General features: G+C 45.4%; 1 protein-coding gene across 2 annotated transcripts in view; it reads right to left on the reverse strand.

Moving 5' to 3' along the window:
- Nucleotides 1-18,989, reverse strand: part of MCC (MCC regulator of WNT signaling pathway) — a 253,060-nt gene that overhangs the window by 143,025 nt on the left and 91,046 nt on the right. The window contains exon 1 of one of the 2 annotated variants that reach the window (XM_069492732.1): nt 12,435-12,508. The exons of the other annotated variant lie outside the window; for it this stretch is intronic. The gene's annotated coding sequence lies outside the window, so the exon portion shown is untranslated. Of the gene's footprint in view, nt 1-12,434; nt 12,509-18,989 lie in introns of those variants that run through there. 2 annotated transcript variants of the gene reach the window in all.

Raw genomic sequence — 18,989 nt, forward strand, 5'->3', positions numbered from 1 at the left:
AGGAAGAGGCCAACCCACGTCCAACCCGGACACCACCTGGGAGGGGCTCCACGCCCGCCGTTCATTTAATCATCATGGCAGCCCTTCAAGGCAGGTGCCGTTGATCATCCTCATCTCACAAGTGAGCAGTAACTGAGGCTCAGAGGTGGGTTATGTGTCCAGGGTCACGCAGCTGCTCAGCGGCAGCTCCAAGAATCAAAACGTCTGCCTGACTCCCCTAAAGCCTTCTACTTAGGTAGACTCTGAGCTCCACTCACCGTAAAAACAGAGCAAAGACTATCAGAAGCCAGGATCAGATACTGTGAATGAGAAATGGATGCTAAACAAGGACATGTAAGTGTGAGAGGGGAAGCCATTGTTTGTGCAACAAATTTTCTGAACACAAAGTCCAGAGACAGCTTCACCTCCAAGGAGTCAGGCTTATCTACTGAGCGCTGGGAAAAGCATCCAGCAGGCCAAAGGAAGCACCTGAACAAGAACCCACATCACCACCTGCCCACTGCTTCACGGGCTTCCCACCAGTGTCCACAGAACAATCCCACATGCGTACTCTGAGACCAGTGACAGCCACTGCCCTCACCTTGCCCCATACACGCTCTTTGGAAGAGGCTGGTGGCTTATACTATAAGCAACAGTCAACTGTCCCCTGGAGAGTGAGGCTCTCGGGTAGGGCTTTGATGGAGGCACTCATGTGGACCAAGAACCATCTCTGTTTTCACAGGAAACAGCAGCTTTGAAGTGTTAGTCTAATTTTACATTTAAACAGAAGATAATAGCTCAAAGCAGAGAGGGACCACACTGGTGTGTAAACGCCTGCCCTGTAAGCCCATTTTACAGGTGAACTGAGTCTGAGAAGTTAACCGGACAGACCATCCAGGATTACTCTGACTTGCCAGAGGCAGAGTCGGACTCAGGTGACCCTAAGCCCCCCGGTCTATCACTATGCTGCACTGCCTTATGTTTCCCTGTACAGTCATGCTGCACCATAGACAGAATAAATGTAGATCAACTGAGGAGATCAAAATAAAAATAGAAGTGAATCAACTGAGCAAACAGGAGGCTGGCTCCAAGTGCCGAGGGAGTGATCACACTCTGGGGAAATCATTGTTTAAGCTTTGAAAAAGGACGCCTGCTGTGTTCAAGGACAGGGATGGGCACTACCAAATTTGATTTTAAAAGGCGAGTCACTCACTTTTTATTAGCCACAATCTTAATTAAACAACCACCCATAAAGAGGCAGCCCTGTAACCCCCACCACAAGCAGAGCTGTCTCATGTTTCTGCAGGAGGAGACCCAGGCCTGGTTCTTGGATCTAGGTTACCTAGAGAGCCGCATTAGTCCACCCAGGTCCCAGTGGCTGAGGCGCCACTCAGGGGCCTGTGTCAGCCTGTGGTACCCGGCCTCAACCCCAGCAAAGCCCCCTGCAGCCCATCATCCTTCAACCTGGGGTCTTCCATTAGCATTTCATCAGGCTATTTCCTGCCTAGACGGCTGCTGTAACAATCCTGGCCAAACCGTAGTTGTAAACTGAACTGCCTCCGTAGCTAACAGGTCAGGTGATAAAACGTGAGCGGGCTGGCTGTCTGTTGCTTGCTCTGCAAGGCTGCTCCAAAAGTCACATAGTCAAGAGGTCAACGGGGAAGGATGGTAACAGCAAACAGAGGTGACAGGTAATCATGTTTCCCTGCCTACACGGCGAGGGCACAGTGGCGTGGAGAGGGAAGGGCCATGTGCTAGAGAACTCTGCATGCGGCGCTCCGTAGGAGGAGCCTGGGCCACCAGGAAGAGAGGGCTCTAGGTTAAAATGAAGAAAAGCTGTAAATCCACAGGGGAAATCTTATTCCTGAGTCACAACTAAAGAACATGGAGCTCATCAGTATGAGCTCTCTCTTCTGCTGATAAAACCAGACTAAAACCACCATAAAACTTAGAATGGGGAGAACAGCAGGAGCCGGTACGATACAGAAATATCTGAAGGTTTCAGACTCACGGCATCTGGGGCTGCAAACAAGGCTGTCCCAAAGAACCCAGGGCCGGGGCAAGGGAAGTGTGAGTGTGCAGCACCCTCTGAGCGGATTCCGTTATGGGGGCTGGTGGGGGAGAGTCTGCCTCCTTCTCAGAGGCAAAGAAAAACAAATACCGCTCAAGTTTAACGTCTGGTGAACACAGCCCCATCGCCACACGCACAACTGTCTCCAGGGCCAAGAAGAGCAAGTCCTCCAGGGGGGCGAGGGGGAGGAAGGGGAGGGTAGAGTGTGGTGCCCGTAGGAAGCAGGCATGACTGTGACAGCCGGATCTCAGCAGGAGGCCTGGAGGGCCCATCCTTTCCAGATTATAGAAATCTCTTTAAATGAACAGAAATCATCAAATGCAAAAATGACAATCGCCTCCTTTGGCATTCTCCATTACTCTGCATTCAAATTCCCAAATGTCACTGAGAAGGTGGGAGGCTGTTCACCTGTCTTGGCTCCTGATTTCTTCCCATCCACGCAAGAAGCAGGAATTTTTCTGACCCTCCGGTTTTATCAGCCTGGGCTTTGCTTCTGCCATTCTCTTCTTCTACCCCTCCTAGGTACGCTAGGGGGTTCCCTCACTTTTTTTTTTTTTTTTTTTTTTTAACTTCTCTCTCTCTGGCCACGGCCTACCCAGGAGCGTCCCTGGCCACCGTGGGGAAACAGGGCCTGGAGGCCCTGTCCTGGGCATGATGGCACCGAATCCGCAAGGCACCCAGAAGGCCTTCCTACATGTGCCTTCACAGACGGACTGCAGCCCTCACTGCGCAAAGCAAGGGACGGGCAGAGGGGAGAAACAGGACTGCAAGGGAGGCAAGGATGATAATCGCGGGGCTCCCCGATAGCACAGTGATGCAGACAGAGGTTCCGAGGCAGAGATTTCCTCCTTATTCTTGAACCACATTTCTGTACATCAGGAAGAACATAAAGGAAGCATGGTCACAGGGCTGCGGATGGACAACTTTGTTTTATTTATTTTTAAGAGAGAAAGCTGCAGATTTCTTTTTTCTGGGACAGTTAGAGTGACACGATCAGATCATAGAACAGCAATTATTATAAAAAGAGCAGCCCCCTGGTGTGCCAAGGGCCATGGCAGCACACAGGCTGTTACGCTGGGCCCAGAGCCACAGGCCTTCACCTTCGCCATGGCATCCACCCACCGGGCCCTAAAGCGATGCCCACACCTGGGAGTAACCAAAGACAATACCTGGAGATGTTCTGACAAGGCCAAACTATTAGATCAAAGCCACCATTTGAAAACACCTCTGAGAAGTGCAGTGTAGAAGATCTCCCATTCATAAAAGAACATTCTCTAGACAACTTTGATGCCAGTGTTGATGAACAGTGACAGTCAAGTTATCGGTCTTTCACTGGGAATTTTTTCCCCTTCTCTTGAACATAAGATTATATATTCTCTGCTGGAAAACTCATGAATTAGGAAAAAAAACATAAGCAGAAAATATCACTTATAACCACTATTTACAATTTGGCACATGTCCTTTGTGCATGCTTATATCTGTGGGTTAAAGACACACATGCATGGGCTTTGGATCACATGAGCCAGATAGAATCCTAGCTCTGAAACTAATGGTGTGGTGCGCAATTTAACAATTGGAGTCTTATATGTCACTTATCTGTAAAAATGGAAGTTATACCGCCTTCCCCATAGGTTTGTGAGGACGAAGAAAGATGATATATGCAAAGCACACAACACAGTCCAAGCAAGGAAGCACTTGCTAAGTGCCAAGTGGTAGCAGTTAGGCCCTAAGTTAGTTTCCTGTTGCTGCTATAACCAAAGACCACAAATTTGGTTGCTTAAAACCACACGCATTTATTATCTTACAGATCTAGAGGTCGGAAGTCTGAAATGGTTCCACTAGACCTAAATCAAGGTGTTGGCAGGGCCAGGCTCCCCAGGGAGGCTCGAGGGAAGAATCTGTTTCCTTCCCTCCTCTAGCTTCTAGGCTGCCAGCATTCCTTGGCCCATGGCCTCTCCTCCCACCTTCCAGCCAACAGCACAGCACCTTCAAATCTCTCAGGCTCTGATGATCTGCTTCTATCATCCTATCTTTCCTCTGGCTCTCATCTTCCTGCTTCCCTCTTGATGATGCTTTTGATTATACTGGGCCTACCTGGATAATCCGGGACAATCTCAAGATTCTTAATCACATATGCCAAGTCCCTGTTACCATGTAAGGTAACATACTCACAAATCCTGCGGATTAGAACATGGACATCTTGGGGGAGGGGAACATTATTCAACCTCCCAAATGTTTTTACTATATTAGGCTATTTGAGAATGGTTTTGGTGGGAATTTGAATTTGTTGGGAATATTTTCTCCAGTTTGTCTATGTTCTTTCTATGAAAGTAACATATTTTTTGTCAAATCCTATTGATCTATTCTTTTGTCATTTCTCCCACTAATTTTAAGCCTGGAATCCCTTCCATATTTTGTTAGGTTAGTATCTGTGCATGCATGGGTGTGGGTTTATGTATTTTACTCATTGTTACAAATTCAAACAATGCAGAAATACGTAAAGAAAGAATAAAATTTGCCCCCCACTTCCAATTCTGTTTCTCCAAGGAAACCACTTAATAGCTTGGGATTCACTCTTCCAGAGTTCATGCTCCTCATTCACACACGTGTGCATTTCCATTTGTTTATGGGGCCAATCTGTACACTTACGTCTATAGTCCAACTGAGATTTACTTTAGTGAACGCTATATACACACCTAGGAATTCTTCCTCTAATTTGTTTTTTTTTCTAAAGAATGATTAACCAATGCACCACTTGGGTAATAGTTATTATTTTTCTGTAAAAGTGTGTTTTGTGGGCTATTTATGTTTTTCCAGTTACCCACACCTCTGCCAGCGCCCACAGGCAGGCAGCACATTGCAACAAGCAGAACCCAGCGAGTCTCACTTATAGAATTAGACCTACAATCTGGTCTCAACCAGACACAAACCCTGTCCGCTTAGGTCTGATATAATTTAGAGCAGCCTCAAACATGTTTCCCATCTCTTCATATGACAGCCAGATTAAACTCCTTTCTCAGCGTCACCACGCCCCTTTAATGCACTTCCAATTGCATGTGAAATTTATCACCTGTCTGTGGGCTCTGGGCCCAAGATCACTGGGACTCCGCCAACCTGACAGAGCCACAGGCCTGAGAGAGAAAGGGAATCTTTCTGACATCATCAGAGCATGCTTGGGAGAAATGGGCTGTGACAAAAAGCGGGATTGGAGGGTGCAAAGGACAGCCAGGGAAGCAGGTCAACAAGCCGTTTCTGCTCTGCGGATGCTTCCTGGCAGCTGAAGACATTTTCGTTTCTAAAACTCCTCTGACCACAGTATTTCCCTTCTCAAAAATCTCTGGTGGCAGCTCCCTACTGCCTGTGTTCCAAATGCCACCATCTGGCCTCACAGGCCCCTCGTCTGGCCCCTCCTCTCTCTTAGCTCCCTCTGCTCCTCCACACGTGGGTCAAACTGGTCAAGTCACAGCTGCCTCTCCTTGCCTATGTCACCCCCTCCAGGGAGCAGGCCATTTTCCCCTCCAGCTACTGAAATCCTATCCTCCCTAAAGAGCTGCTCCGAACGACCTCATTCATGAGACCTCCATAAGCATCTCAGATGGCCGTCAACTCTTCTTTTGATTCTTTATTTGTGCCATTCATTTAGCACATACTGTCTTTCACTGCGATCACTGTGTACGTGAGTCACCTCTCCTATTGGTGATACACCTACAGGAGAGATATAGGAAGTATCTTCATTTCCACCTCCCTTGCCCTTCCCAGCACCTAGTGCCAGGTCTTAGAAGAAGCCCAGAGTGGGTGAATGAGCCTCCTTCCTGGTATCAGGCTCTCACCACACACTAGGGATGGGGTCACACTCCAGTGCCCAGGACGTCAGACGGGTGAGCTCCGAGGGAAGTGGGCTAGGTGAGCAGTAGGGAGTGGTGGGGCCCATGGCCAAGTGCACGCCCCATTTACCGCTGGGCATCTGCTTCTCAGCTCCAGCACTCACTGTCAGGTGGGAATGTGGGCCCCATGTTGCTAGATACTATGATTCTGTAAGTAAATCTAGAAATCTAGATTTCTGAGTGAAATATTTTGATGTGCAAGGGCTACTTAACAATGCTATTTAAAAAAAAATACTATGTGGGCAAATAGAAGCACGTCTGTAGGTTCCAGTTGTGAGTTTGGGTCCTGTGATCTGGAACCTCCACTGTCTTTGGAACTATTTATTAAGGGTACAGCCCTGCACTTCATAACACTGAAAATAAAAGACATAGTGATTGCCCTCATGGAGCTTAAAACCTAGTTCTGAACATATAACATGTATATGTGGAAATATGAGCAAGAAATGACAGCACATGTAGGTATTATGGAAACGTGACTTCGGCCTTTTTGGAGTGAGAGGGGTTGGCATGGACCAGGGGTCATTGCAGCAGGCTTCATTCTTATTAAAATAAACTCTCAGGCATGGAGAGATGTCAGACAAAACATGTACAATTACAAGTAGATTGGAGGAATTTTTAAGTCCAGAGCAGGCAAACAGATAGAGCTAGAAAGTAGGTTAAGTGATTGCCTGGGGCCACGGGGATGCTGGAGAGGACAGGTATGTCGGGGAGAGAAATGGAAAATGACTACCATTGGTTATGGAGTTTCTTTTGTGGGTGATGAAAATGTTCTAAAACCGCGGTGATGGACGCACAACTCTGTGAATGTACTAAAAACCATGGGATTGCACATTTTAAATGGGTGAATTGTATGATATGTGAATGACCTCAATAAAGCTGTTAAAAAATAAATAAGTAAAATAAACTCTCATCATGCCCTCTCAAGCACACAGGAAGTCTGATGATGGCCAATCTCTTTTATTTGTGCCTCCCACTACTTCCTGGGTCATGACAGGCCAAAACTATGACTAACAATGGCATCAAATATTGAAACCTTTATGTAGGGGGCACTATGTATTAAGCGCTTTATTTCATTTCTTTCATTGAAACCTCACAGCAACCCTAGAAGGGTGTATATTACTATCATCACTTTGCAGTTGAGAAGAAAGAAGGGCGGGTGTTCGGTAATCTGCTCAAGGTCACAGAGCAACGGTGAAGCCAGGCCTTGGGACCACGGCTGCTGACTCCAATGCCCGTGCTGCCTGCATCATGCCACGCCTCGTCTTCCACCACCTAGGAGTGACAGAGGAAAGCGGAGAGGAGCCATTGTGTCACATGCCGGGAGAGGGAAGGTGTGTCTGATGAGCTCTGAGTGTCTCCGCCTGGCCGAGTGCGGGCTGGAAGGGTGCAGATTAGAAAGAGCGGAAGAACTGGCTGCCGGCCACACTGCGAGCCAACGTTAACTCAGATAAAAGGAAAGCCCGTGTGCTGCAGGCTCTCTTCCTCACAGTATGTATAAGTCTGGCATAAAGCAGGTCCCATACCCTGTATTCAAATGGTATCACCCAAAGAAGATGGTTCAGCTTGTTCATGTCTTGGCTGGTGTAACGATTTGAGTTTAAAGGGTTTTTGTGTCTTCTTCCTGAGCTACTCGACAGCAGGGGCTGTCGTTTTATTTCCGTCTTCCCCTGCCATCTCGGCACCTAACACCTAGCAGGTGTTCAAATATTTTAAAATAAATGAACCTTGGAGGATGTGCATAATTCCAGAGAGAAGTCAAGAGCTAAACCAAATCTAACCTTTTAGAAATGTATAGATGTAATAAAATTATCTCCGAAGAAATCAAGGAAACCCTTGGCGCAAGATTCAGGAGAGAGAGAGAGAGTGAGAGAGAGAAGCAGGACCACACAGGCGGGGGTCATATGGTCACATTCCAGTTTCTGTGCTGGGAGTGGGCTCACTCCCAGCCCACTGGGATGGATGTTACACAGGAAGGAAACTGACAGAAGAGCGTCCTGCATGGACTGGTGTTAAGTGGGATATGAACCAAGGACCATGACTAATCCAGTTCCATGCACCTGAGATTCAAAAGCAAATAAATGAAACCACAAGAAACACAAAACAGGAGCAAGGCCCTTCCCATGCAGTCAATAATACACATTGGTAAACTGAATTGCCAAACCTCAAAGCAATGTGTGCGGTTTACGCAAGGGGTCCTTAACCTGTAGTCCACACACCTCAAGTAGACAAGATAGCTGAATCTCCCAAACTGGACACAAAATTGTACGTGTGTGTGTGTTATCTTTTTTCTGGAACAAAGTTTGAAGCTTCCAGATTCTCAAAAGGACCAATTATCTAAAAAGAGTTAAAACGAGGCTTGGAGAATGAATGAACATGAAGCAGTAGCACTGTGGCAGGCACTGCATGTCGGGGGCCACAGAACAAAGTCTCAGGGTGGCCCAATGGAACGGTGGACGGTGGGAAAGCAGCTGGGGCCCCACGTGGATGCCATCACTACTCCCCAGCGACTGCTGACTTGGGCCAAAAAAGAGGGAATGACGCAGCAGACCACCAAGGCTAACCCACCCTCTCCTCTCTGTGTCTGATTTTCACCCAAACAAGTGACACCACCCAAAACATCCTGAACTTTCTGAAGACAGTCGTAAACCCAAGGGGGATATTTTTCTGGCTTCTTCCGGGTGAGGGTGATTGATTTTTAGAAGATAAAAGGCTGACAGTAACACACATGGTGATGCGAAACAGGATTTTTATTTTTAGACACCACGCGTGTAAGATGCCAGAATGATGGCTCCTAACTGTAGAGAATGTGCACTTCATGAGTGGAAAGAGTTCGCCATGGACAAACTGACCAGGTGCACAAGTTTTACGGTGAAATTTGGGAAGTGGAGAAAAACACTGATGTAAAACTTAAAACCTAGCTATAGTGGAAGACAATATGATAGGTTACCACAGAAGGAATGGGCTTCAAACCTCATAGGAAAAAATAAAAGGGAGCTGAAATATGGTAGCATAGTCTGTGGACAGTAAACATCATGGACTTCAGATTATCAAGAAAAGGTGATCTCATGCCCATTTAGCCTTGGAGGAAGGTATATAGCAATAGGAAGGTATAGCTTGTTCAGTGAAAGCCATTCAGATGGCTTTCGGACAGGACAGCAGCTGTGTGTGTCAAGATGACAACTTTACAGTGAACCCTGAGTTTCTGTAAGAACACATCACTGCTGGCCTGTTTCCAAAGACCCCCTCCCCATCAGAACGCAGAAGACCACACAGAGAGCGTGGTGGTAGGGCTCCTTCTGACACCCAAGACTACCTGGTTCAACTTAAAGACACGGCTCCCATATCGAACTTCCCAGTTCCATTCAGTTAGGCCAGACCTGAGGTCTGCAGAGCAGACCGAGCTTCCTTTACCCGCTTCAAACGGAAATGTGGATACAATTTAAGAAATTAAAAGGCAAGCAAGCAAACACCTAGCCAACCTTATAAGCAAAAGGATCAATCCCCACAAATAAAGAAGAATTTCAAAGACAGAGCAAAGAGCGGGGTTTGAAGCTACACACTACTCTGGTGGCTACCTAGGTGAGGCCAGGAGTGAGGCCTGAAGACACCCCAGCTGATAGGGAGCTGGTGCTGTGCTCCATTGAGCCAGGAGAGGGGAAGGCTTCTGTGAGCCTAAATCTTTAGATGCACCTACATTTCTTGAAGACAAACTCACTTGACCATGCAGGGGACAAAGGGCTAACATTCTGCCTCGGATAACCTGCAGGTTATTTGGAATGTGTGATGGTTTGTTTGAAATCAAACACTTAGTTAAATTCTTACGTGGAATTCTGTATGCATGGGGGCGGGGGGGAAGCTTCCAATATATCCTGCTATTTTCTTGGATCTGGAATTAGGAACTACTAATCCAGTGCATTCTGGTATCCCACTCCTCTATAAATCTAGGGCCCCAAGTTAGACGAAGCCCTAAGCCATGGCTCCTTACTGGTGACTTTAAAAATCCAAGAACCAGCTAGCTTTTGTTTTTCTCCCCAGTTATGAGTTCTGCCAAACAAATTTCTTGCATTTCAGAGTCAGTGCTTTTGACATTCTCAGTTTTCAAACTCTTACGAAAACCTGAAAGAAATATTAAAAACATGTTCTAGATCTTACGTCAAGCCTTAAGTTTAGGTGCTCCTACACTTCAAAGTAAGTAATTTAATTACGCAGGAAGGTTGATTTAGTAAAGGTTCGTTAATGTCCAAGACACACATTCCTTTCTCTTTAAAGGGGAAAAGTCTTATTCTGCTGGAGGGACAGATTAAAACCAAGCAAGTTTTTACACTCCAGCTAATTCAGACCAGGGGAGGCAGGAATGAAGTGGTTTCCTGACAGGCCATCCAAGTAACCCGCTGTCAGACAGACCACACCAGCCAGCGCCAGCCAGGACAGGGGCAACAGCAGCAAGGAATGACCCCACAGCCCCCGTTTCTCTTCATCTTTCCCCTTTCCCTCCTGGCTGCCAACACAACTAAGCAAACAGCAAGCTTTTCTTGCACCATACAGGATTTTCTTCTTCCTTGACCCTGCTCAATTATTAGTTATAATTACTAATCCTCCATTACTAATTTCCCCTTTTTAACCAAAGCCATCAAACATCTGCTGTCTGCCTTCCTTGCCTTAGACACTTCTGAACAAATTGTGATTAAATGAATTCAATGCTCAGTTTTGCAGAAACAGAAAAAAATGGAGGGATGGGGTAGAAGCTCAAAAACAAAGAAAAAAAGAGAAAGAAAAGAAAAAAGAAAGCAATCATGAGTTTCTGCTTGAGTGAACATGGAACTTCAACAGGAAATGACTTTTCACTAGTTCCTTAAAAAAATTCGCTTAGTCCAAGCAGCCATTTCTTTTTTTTGTTTGTTTATTTCAGCATATTATGGGGGTATAAAAATTTAGGTTACATATATTGCCCTTGCCCCCCCCCCCAAAATCAGAGCTTCAAGCGTGTCCATCCCCTAGACGGTGCGCATCGCACTCATTATGTATATATACACCCATCCCCTCCACCTCCTCCACATCTGCCCGACACCAGATTAATGTTATTCCTAAATGTGCTCTTAGGTGATGATCAGGGAAACCAATTTGATGGTGAGTACATGTGGTGCTTTAATTTTTCCATTCTTGGGATACTTCACTTAGTAGAATGGGTTCCAGCTCTCTCCAGGAAAATACAAGAGGTGCTATATCACCATCATTTCTTATAGCTGAGTAGTACTCCATCAAGCAGCCACTTCTTTTTTTTTTTTTTTTTTTTTTTGAGACAGAGTCTCACTCTGTTGCCCGGGCTAGAGTGAGTGCCATGGCGTCAGCCTAGCTCACAGCAACCTCAAACTCCTGGGCTCAAGCGATCCTCCTGTCTCAGCCTCCCGAGTAGCTGGGACTACAGGCATGCACCACCATGCCCGGCTAATTTTTTCTATATATATTTTTAGCTGTCCATATAATTTCTTTCTATTTTTTAGTAGAGATGGGGTCTCGCTCTTGCTCAGGCTGGTCTCGAACTCCTGAGCTCAAACGATCCGCCCACCTCGGCCTCCCAGAGAGCTAGGATTACAGGCGTGAGCCACCGCGCCCGGCCAAGCAGCCACTTCTTAATCTAGATTTGCCAAAGTCAGTTCTCCAGTACTAGAACCTATACTAGGGTAGCTCCAATATTCAGAGTTTTAACTGAAAGTTTTTCTCTAGTTACTACCAGCTGTCAATCTGTTTTGAAAATAAACACACAGAGCTAGTCTATGGCCTCATCCTCCTAGTTCTTTCTGGACATGTTCATTAATTAGGTCATTCACATATGCCGACAGTGTATGTGGAGGGGGCACAAACACACACGCTGTCTTCTCCATCTTGCACTAGCACACACTCATGCACACAGGCATATGAGATGTCCAAGGCTAGAAAAAAACACGTAACTGCTCTCTGCTTACAGAGGTAAGACACAGTTTAGTAGATGTTACTTCTGCTCCAATTCACTGTCTCCCTCAAAATGCCTTCTACCTTCCCCCCAGCCTCAATGCAGACAAAAGTTTGCCATTTTTATACTTTTTCTAGGGGTACAGAAGCTTCAGACTTTTGAACTATATAGCACTATGGAAGGCAGTGACTTGGTATCTTCTCAACCCTGTTTTTCTCACCCACAGCAATAATGCCTGTTCACTGCCAAGTTTAATGGTGACTTTAAATTGTACCCAATCTGGCAAAATAGTATTTGATGGCTGGCTACCGGTAAAACACACACAATGTTCCCTTTCAGAACTTTTGAGCCACCAAGCCAGGAAATCTTTTGGTGGCCACCCCCGTTCTATTTGTATAGAAAAGGCAACACTCCAGACTAGAGGCTGGACTCGGGAACTTCCTGAATTTTAGCAGCCGAGCCCCACTCTTGCCCCACCCGAATCTACCCAGGGGCTCGGAACCTGTAGGAGGAAGAAGGCACTAGGAGTGAGACTGGCCCACGTTCCTACCTTGTCACGCAGGCTGGTCCCCTTGCCCGAGAGGTGTGAGCATGGGTGTGGCAGCGGCACGGTCCAGGGGTTGCTCTCGCCTGCAGCGAGCCCGCCTGTTCAGTAGCCTTTTAATGAACTCAGTGACTCAGCGCTGTCCCCTCCCCCACTGGCCTCCAATCTCCCTCCTCTCAATAGCACTGATGTCCCTGTGACAGCTCGTTGTCTCCACCGAGACTAATCCCATATCAATAAGAGCTTTCAGCACGACCCAGACCAGATTACTCTGTCTCACAACCACTTTGCTGACCTGCCCGGGGGGCCACAGAATACTCCCCAAGCGCATACTATTTACAGAAGAGTCAATATAAGCCGGATCGCTTGGTGTGACTATTTCACTTCTAAAGTTTGTGGCTTTAACACAGCAACTCGGCAAACCGACATTCAACCACTCAACCAGGCACTATACAAGACGCCGGGATGAGAAGGTGACACTGGATTTCACACAGATGCAGATACAAACACAAACAGTGGCTGCAGGTAAGGTGTGGTTATTGTAGCCCCACTCCACCACCAAATAAACATTACAAAGAAAGGCTGCATGGGAAGTGACAGGTTTCAATGAGCAGAAACCATTTATTTGCATGAGTTTTGCCATTAGATTTCCTTGCCATAGATCCAGGGCAAGGCAACATGGCATTTCATTCTCAGAGTAATGTGGACTGAGCATGATATAACATATAAGAAGGCTAAGAAAAAATTACTGAGATTGGTTCTTAGCTTTGCCCATCCAGGCTAAGGCTGATTCTTAAGAGGTCGACAAAACTTGAGAAGAGATGCCAGGTGACCAAACTCTTGAGTACAGACCCAACCTCCCCCACCTTCCTGTTTTTTCTTTTCCTGCAATTTTTATCTCATTCCTAAAGTGCCAGAGAACACTGGTCTCTAACCACAGCCTTTCTGGGTGAACAAGATAAATAAGAGGAATAAGTAGAAAGCCCAAATACTGTTGAGGAAATAACTGAGTGTTCCCAGAAAACGACTTGTCTGTGCCTGAGGAACAGTCTGGAGGTTTTGTGAGAACAGTTTAATCAGCATTTGGGCAAGAACAAGGTCAGGCCGTATATAAAATCATCACAAAGGATCTTTCCAGCACTAGATGTGAAGTTACGAAGCCATCACGACAGACGAAGCCCTTCGCACACAAAGCTCTCTTCCTCAGAAATGCACCATAGATCGATCCTGAAATAAAGATTTTTATTTCTAAAATTGTGATGATAGCTACTCAAAACTCAACCTCTTTCCCTTAGAAATGCATTAAAATTTTTTTTAAATACACCAAATCAAAATTTATTTTTGGTATTAAAATGCCTGATGCTCATTTCATGTTCCTGTTCAAACCAGTTGGTCATATCTGAGGGGGCTGCAGAGAACCCCACAGAGGAGAAATGCCAGGAAGATGAGGGCAGGCCCTAGGCTGCACGGACAGCACTCCAGGTAGAAAGTACGGCTGGCATGAAAGCAGGAAAAACCACGCAAAGGAAGAGCCATTCCAGAGCTGTTCTCTGTCTCACAATTATCATCACGGGGGAGGGTAATTCCAACTACTTCTGATCATAATACCATTTGCTGTTTATCAGAGTATCACCTCAAATTCAAGGTGGATTAATTTGGAAAACTAAACTGAATCTATTTTGAAGTCTTACTTTTACATGCAACAAGTGATCAGTGCAAACATGCAATAATAGAGAATATAGCCAAATGCCTAGAATGAAAAGTAGAACCGTCCAGTAACTCCCCTGTATTCAGCACATGACAGGGCTGATGCAGGGAGTTCGGGGCTGGGGGCTGGTTTTACAGCCAAAGCCAGAGAGAATTGATCACCAAAGGTTGCTTCCCACTCTTGGTTAAGGAGGTGGGCAATCCGAGTGCCAGTCTTAGTGTTTTCCTCCTTTCCCTCTCTCTTCACCCCTGCCTTACTAGCATTTTCCTCAAGGAGTTTCCAAGACTTGATGTATTTTATATTGGAAAACATGGTCTACAGCTTTCACAGGAAGGTCAACTGATGTACGGAAAAGAACAGGATCTAAGAATTAGGGGAGGTGGGTTTGAGATCTAGAATAAACAGTTATAAGTCCAAGAACAAGGAGATGAGCTTCTGAACCCCAGTGTCCTCAGCTGCAATAACAACGTTACCTGCCCTGCTTGCTTCCTTAGCAGGACTGACCTGGTGCCCGTGTGGCCAGGTGGGTGAACTGAATAGGATGGAGAAAACAAAGTCCAAACCCCAGTTCTGCCCCGTGCCTTGTGGGGCTTCCCTTCCCCTTCTAGGTGCCTCTGCAAAACGCAGATAGTCAATACCTGTTCTGTGTACCTGCCAGTGTCAACAGGAAGCCTAAGCAATGCACTTGAAAATAAACATTACAACACTCACAGTGCTATCGGAGGGCACATTCTTATCAGTCTACCCAAAGACTACGTTTTGAAAGCATAAATAGCTCTAAGGTTGAAAGAAAATCTTACAGAAAATTTTTATATTACACTGTAGAAATCCTATTTGCTTTAAATAAGGAAAATCTAAGTTTCAAATCAACGGATTAGGGGGGAGATAGTAGTAAAACGACGGGGGCGTGGGATGCGGCATGGAAGGAAATGGAACATTCTCCCAAATAAGATTATTGAAATCAGAGCTCAAGGGGCTGACAAGCACACCCAGCTGACGCAGTGCACAGACCAGCTGTGGGACCCAGCACAGCCCTATATAAGGCACCTGAAGGCACATCGCAGGGATGGGTCCTCTCCTGTCGCTTCACCGCCCAGCCCTTTTGGCAGCATGGTGAGAAGCCCAACGCTTGCAGCAGACACCGTGTGCAGGCACCTGGAGTCAGCAGGGACAGCTATACAGCTGGACAACTCAGGCCTGCAGGACTGCCCCAAAACGCAAGTTTAGAAGGATAGGTCACTGGCGCTTGGAATCATTCAGTCCAAACACCTTGTTTTACAAACAGGGAAACTGAGGCCAGGCAGCAAGGTGAAGGTACTTCCTCAAGAAAGGTAGCATCCAAGCTCCATTGAGCACCCTGTTCCCCAGACTCCCCACTCAGTGTACACTTACTGCGTTAGGATGTTTTTTTCCAACTAACTAGAATCCTATTGTTCACCCATCTGCCAGCATATGTGTATATATACAATACGACCTCAAAATTATCCTCAAGAATTTTCTCCTCCTGGTTTTATAAAAATCTATCCTTTCCTTAGAAAAGTTATTTTCCTAATATTAAATATTTCAGGTGCTTCGAGGAGCTACCCTAGTCTTGAACCATCCTGTACTTATAAAATAGGCAAATTAAGTAATTCATTTATGAATGCATACCATTTATATAGTTCCTTATGGTTTTCATAAGCTCTCCCTCATTTGAGGCTCACAACAGCTCTGTGATATAAGCAAGGCAGGGGTTATGACTCTTAATTTCTACAGAGATGAAGTAACTTATCTGGTGCCAGATCTAGAGTAGAACCCAGGTCTTCCATCCAAAATCTTGGTCCTTCCCTCTCACTTCATTCATTCCAGTTAAGAGCTATTGTGTACCAGGCATTGCAGTGAAAACCAAGGAGCAAAGATGTATATAAAACAGAGTTCAGGTTTTCAGGGAGCAGGCATTTAGTGGACACAGATACATACATAAGACATGAATTTGGGGGTTAGAAGCTTTGGTATCAGACTCACATTTGAGACCAGACTCCACTGCTTACTAGTTATGCAACTAGGGGCAAGTCATTTCACCTCTTTAATCCACAACGACCTCACCCCACAGGATTGCCATAAGGATTAAATAAGATGGCAGAGGAAAGATGTTTGGTACAGAATCCGGTTCGTGTTAAGCATCCAGTAAGTGTTAGCTATTTTTATTAACAGTAACACAACGCAATGATAAAGACAAATAAAGGCCATCATTTGAACAAGGTCTAGTGACACCTATCATAGGTTTGGGGGACAGTGTATCTGGAGAAACTGAATCTTAGAGAATGGCTCTAATGAAAAAGCTGTTCTTACAAAACAATCCTTATCTTTTGTTCTTTCTCTGTCCATCCATGTAGTTATCCCGTGCCCACTGTGAGCACAGCACTTTACAAAATGATTCCCCACAGGGCTCCCTTGAATAAAGGGTTTTCCTAGGGCACTTAAAATACGAGCTCATTTACAAAAGTTATACTCACACATCTTTTCAGAATTATTCCTACTGGGTGAAATGAGGCATATCAGGGGTCCACTCTCATCCTAGCTAGAGGAAACAGCTTAAGAGAAACACACCTATAAAAAGAACTTCAACAAAATGACTGTTGGTAACCCAGTAAAAAGTCCTTCCCCCAGAGGCCACATTAGCGCAGATGAGGGGGTTCCCACCCTCAGTAGAGTTGGGGTCTGAACATTTGAGATTCCAACCATGTCTGACTTCACCTTTCATTTGAGGGACAGAATTCACCTGGCTAAATGCTTCCTCATTCGCAATATTTGCTTGTCAAAGGCAGCAGGTAATCCCACACTTGCCACTTTGTACTATGATGACAATTTCCTCTCCATTCATAGCTCTCAACAGACCAGTTCCCAGCGGCCAAATGAGCTAATCTGGATGAAGCGGAGATGTGGCCAAAGTGTGTTAAGCCTGTAAACTTTCTTTTGGGGAAGAAAAGAAAGAAAGAAAAACGTTCTGCTGCTGAGGATACGTATCTTTAATACCTATCATAGTGACATCTCTTAGTCAACAGATGTGATAATTTGTAAACTGGATGATTAGTTAGAATCAATGTCTTGCATGGCAAACTTTATGAGAAGGAAATTGGCTTCTGTCTGATCCACTAATGGGCAAGACTGACTCATTCCTACAAAGTTCCGTGATCTGATGCAGAAGGAAAACTACCATCCTTCAAGAACACCCAGAAGCTATTTATAGCTGACATGGACAGCTCTCCCCTGCCTCAGACAGCTGCTCCATATAAAAAAGGAAGGACTGAGACCTCTGAGTAGTGACATTTGCAACTTTCTTCAACTAAGTTCTTCAACATAGGATAAGACTTTCATTATTTCCTGAAATGCCAGCTGAAGAAACTGAAAAAAGCCAGTCTTTCAACCCTAGGAGACAATGTAGTTGCTTTGATGTCAGAATATAACACCAAAGCTTTTCAGTCTATAGAAACTGAGGCGAAGAGGACTCACAGAACATTCAGCTAGCAACGGTACCATGGAGCAAACACCTGTTTCTTAAAAGATTCAGGTCTTTAAAGAGAAACCCTTACCTAAGGAATTATAGAAGTCCTCTCTATATTACTCAAAAGCAATGTTCCCGACATCATGGCCACAAAAACGCAGGTGTGGATTTCTAATGCTCCTAGAAATTACAACTCGCTATGAAATTCATAGGCCTAACACCGAGGTTGGATCCTGCAGGCCTTCTGTGAGGGGCCAAGGGATGCGGCATACAACACTATCATAAAGTGATCTAATTGCATCCAAGGACTGATCCTAAAATACTTCAAGAAGTTGGCCGGGTGCAGTGGCTCACGCCTGTAATCCTAGCACTCTGGGAGGCCAAGGCGGGTGGATCGCTCGAGGTCAGGAGTTCGAGACCAGCCTCAGCAAGAGCGAGACCCCATCTCTACTAAAAATAGAAAGAAATTATCTGGCCAACTAAAAATATATATAGAAAAAATTAGCCGGGCATGATGGTGCATGCCTGTAGTCTCAGCTACTTGGGAGGCTGAGGCAGAAGGATCGCTTGAGCCCAGGAGTCTGAGGTTGCTGTGAGCTAGGCTGACGCCACGGCACTCACTCTAGCCCAGGCAACAGAGCGAGACTCTGTCTCAAAAAAAAAAAAAAATTAAAAAAAAAAAAAAAAGAAGTGAATTGGTGACGACTGTCTCTTAAATTACCTTCCCTAAATATCACCTCCCACAACCAGTCTTAATAGAAACTGTACATGCAACAGAGCGAAATTATATTCTGTATCAGGTGGCTCTAGGTTCTCCTGACAGGCTCTTACATTCCAAGATTGATGCTCTAAGCAATTCATTAATTCATGCATACAAAATTCATTCTGATTTTAGGAAATACTTGACATGTTTACCTAAAGTTATAAAAAACAGACTTATTAAAATGCCTCAGAAGTAGAGGAAGTAAGTCTTCAAAAATTATTTCCATTCCCAAAATGTTACTGCTCCCGATTGTCATATATCAATGGCTCCCTACTCAGTCATACTCTGCCTAAGCAACACTACGGAACACCAGACTGTGCCCATGGCAATTCCCCTGGGTTTCTCCAAACAGAGCCCATAAAGTCCACAAAGGAAATAGAACTATGACAGAATGTGTACACTTTATTTTAGACCTACCTTGGTTTCCTTTAGGCTTTGGGTCCATGACTACCTTTATGGCTGCAATAATTTTGTTGTAAAGACCCAGAATAGAAACATCTTCTGGGAAGGTATTTTATATTAAATTGTCAAACAGAGAGCAAGGTATGTTATTTCTCTCATTCAAAGACACCACTGAACTCAGAACAGGAAAGCAGCTGTTTTCAA

The sequence above is a fragment of the Eulemur rufifrons genome, chromosome 17 (assembly GCF_041146395.1).
Source record: "Eulemur rufifrons isolate Redbay chromosome 17, OSU_ERuf_1, whole genome shotgun sequence".
Classification (NCBI taxonomy): Eukaryota; Metazoa; Chordata; class Mammalia; order Primates; family Lemuridae; genus Eulemur; species Eulemur rufifrons.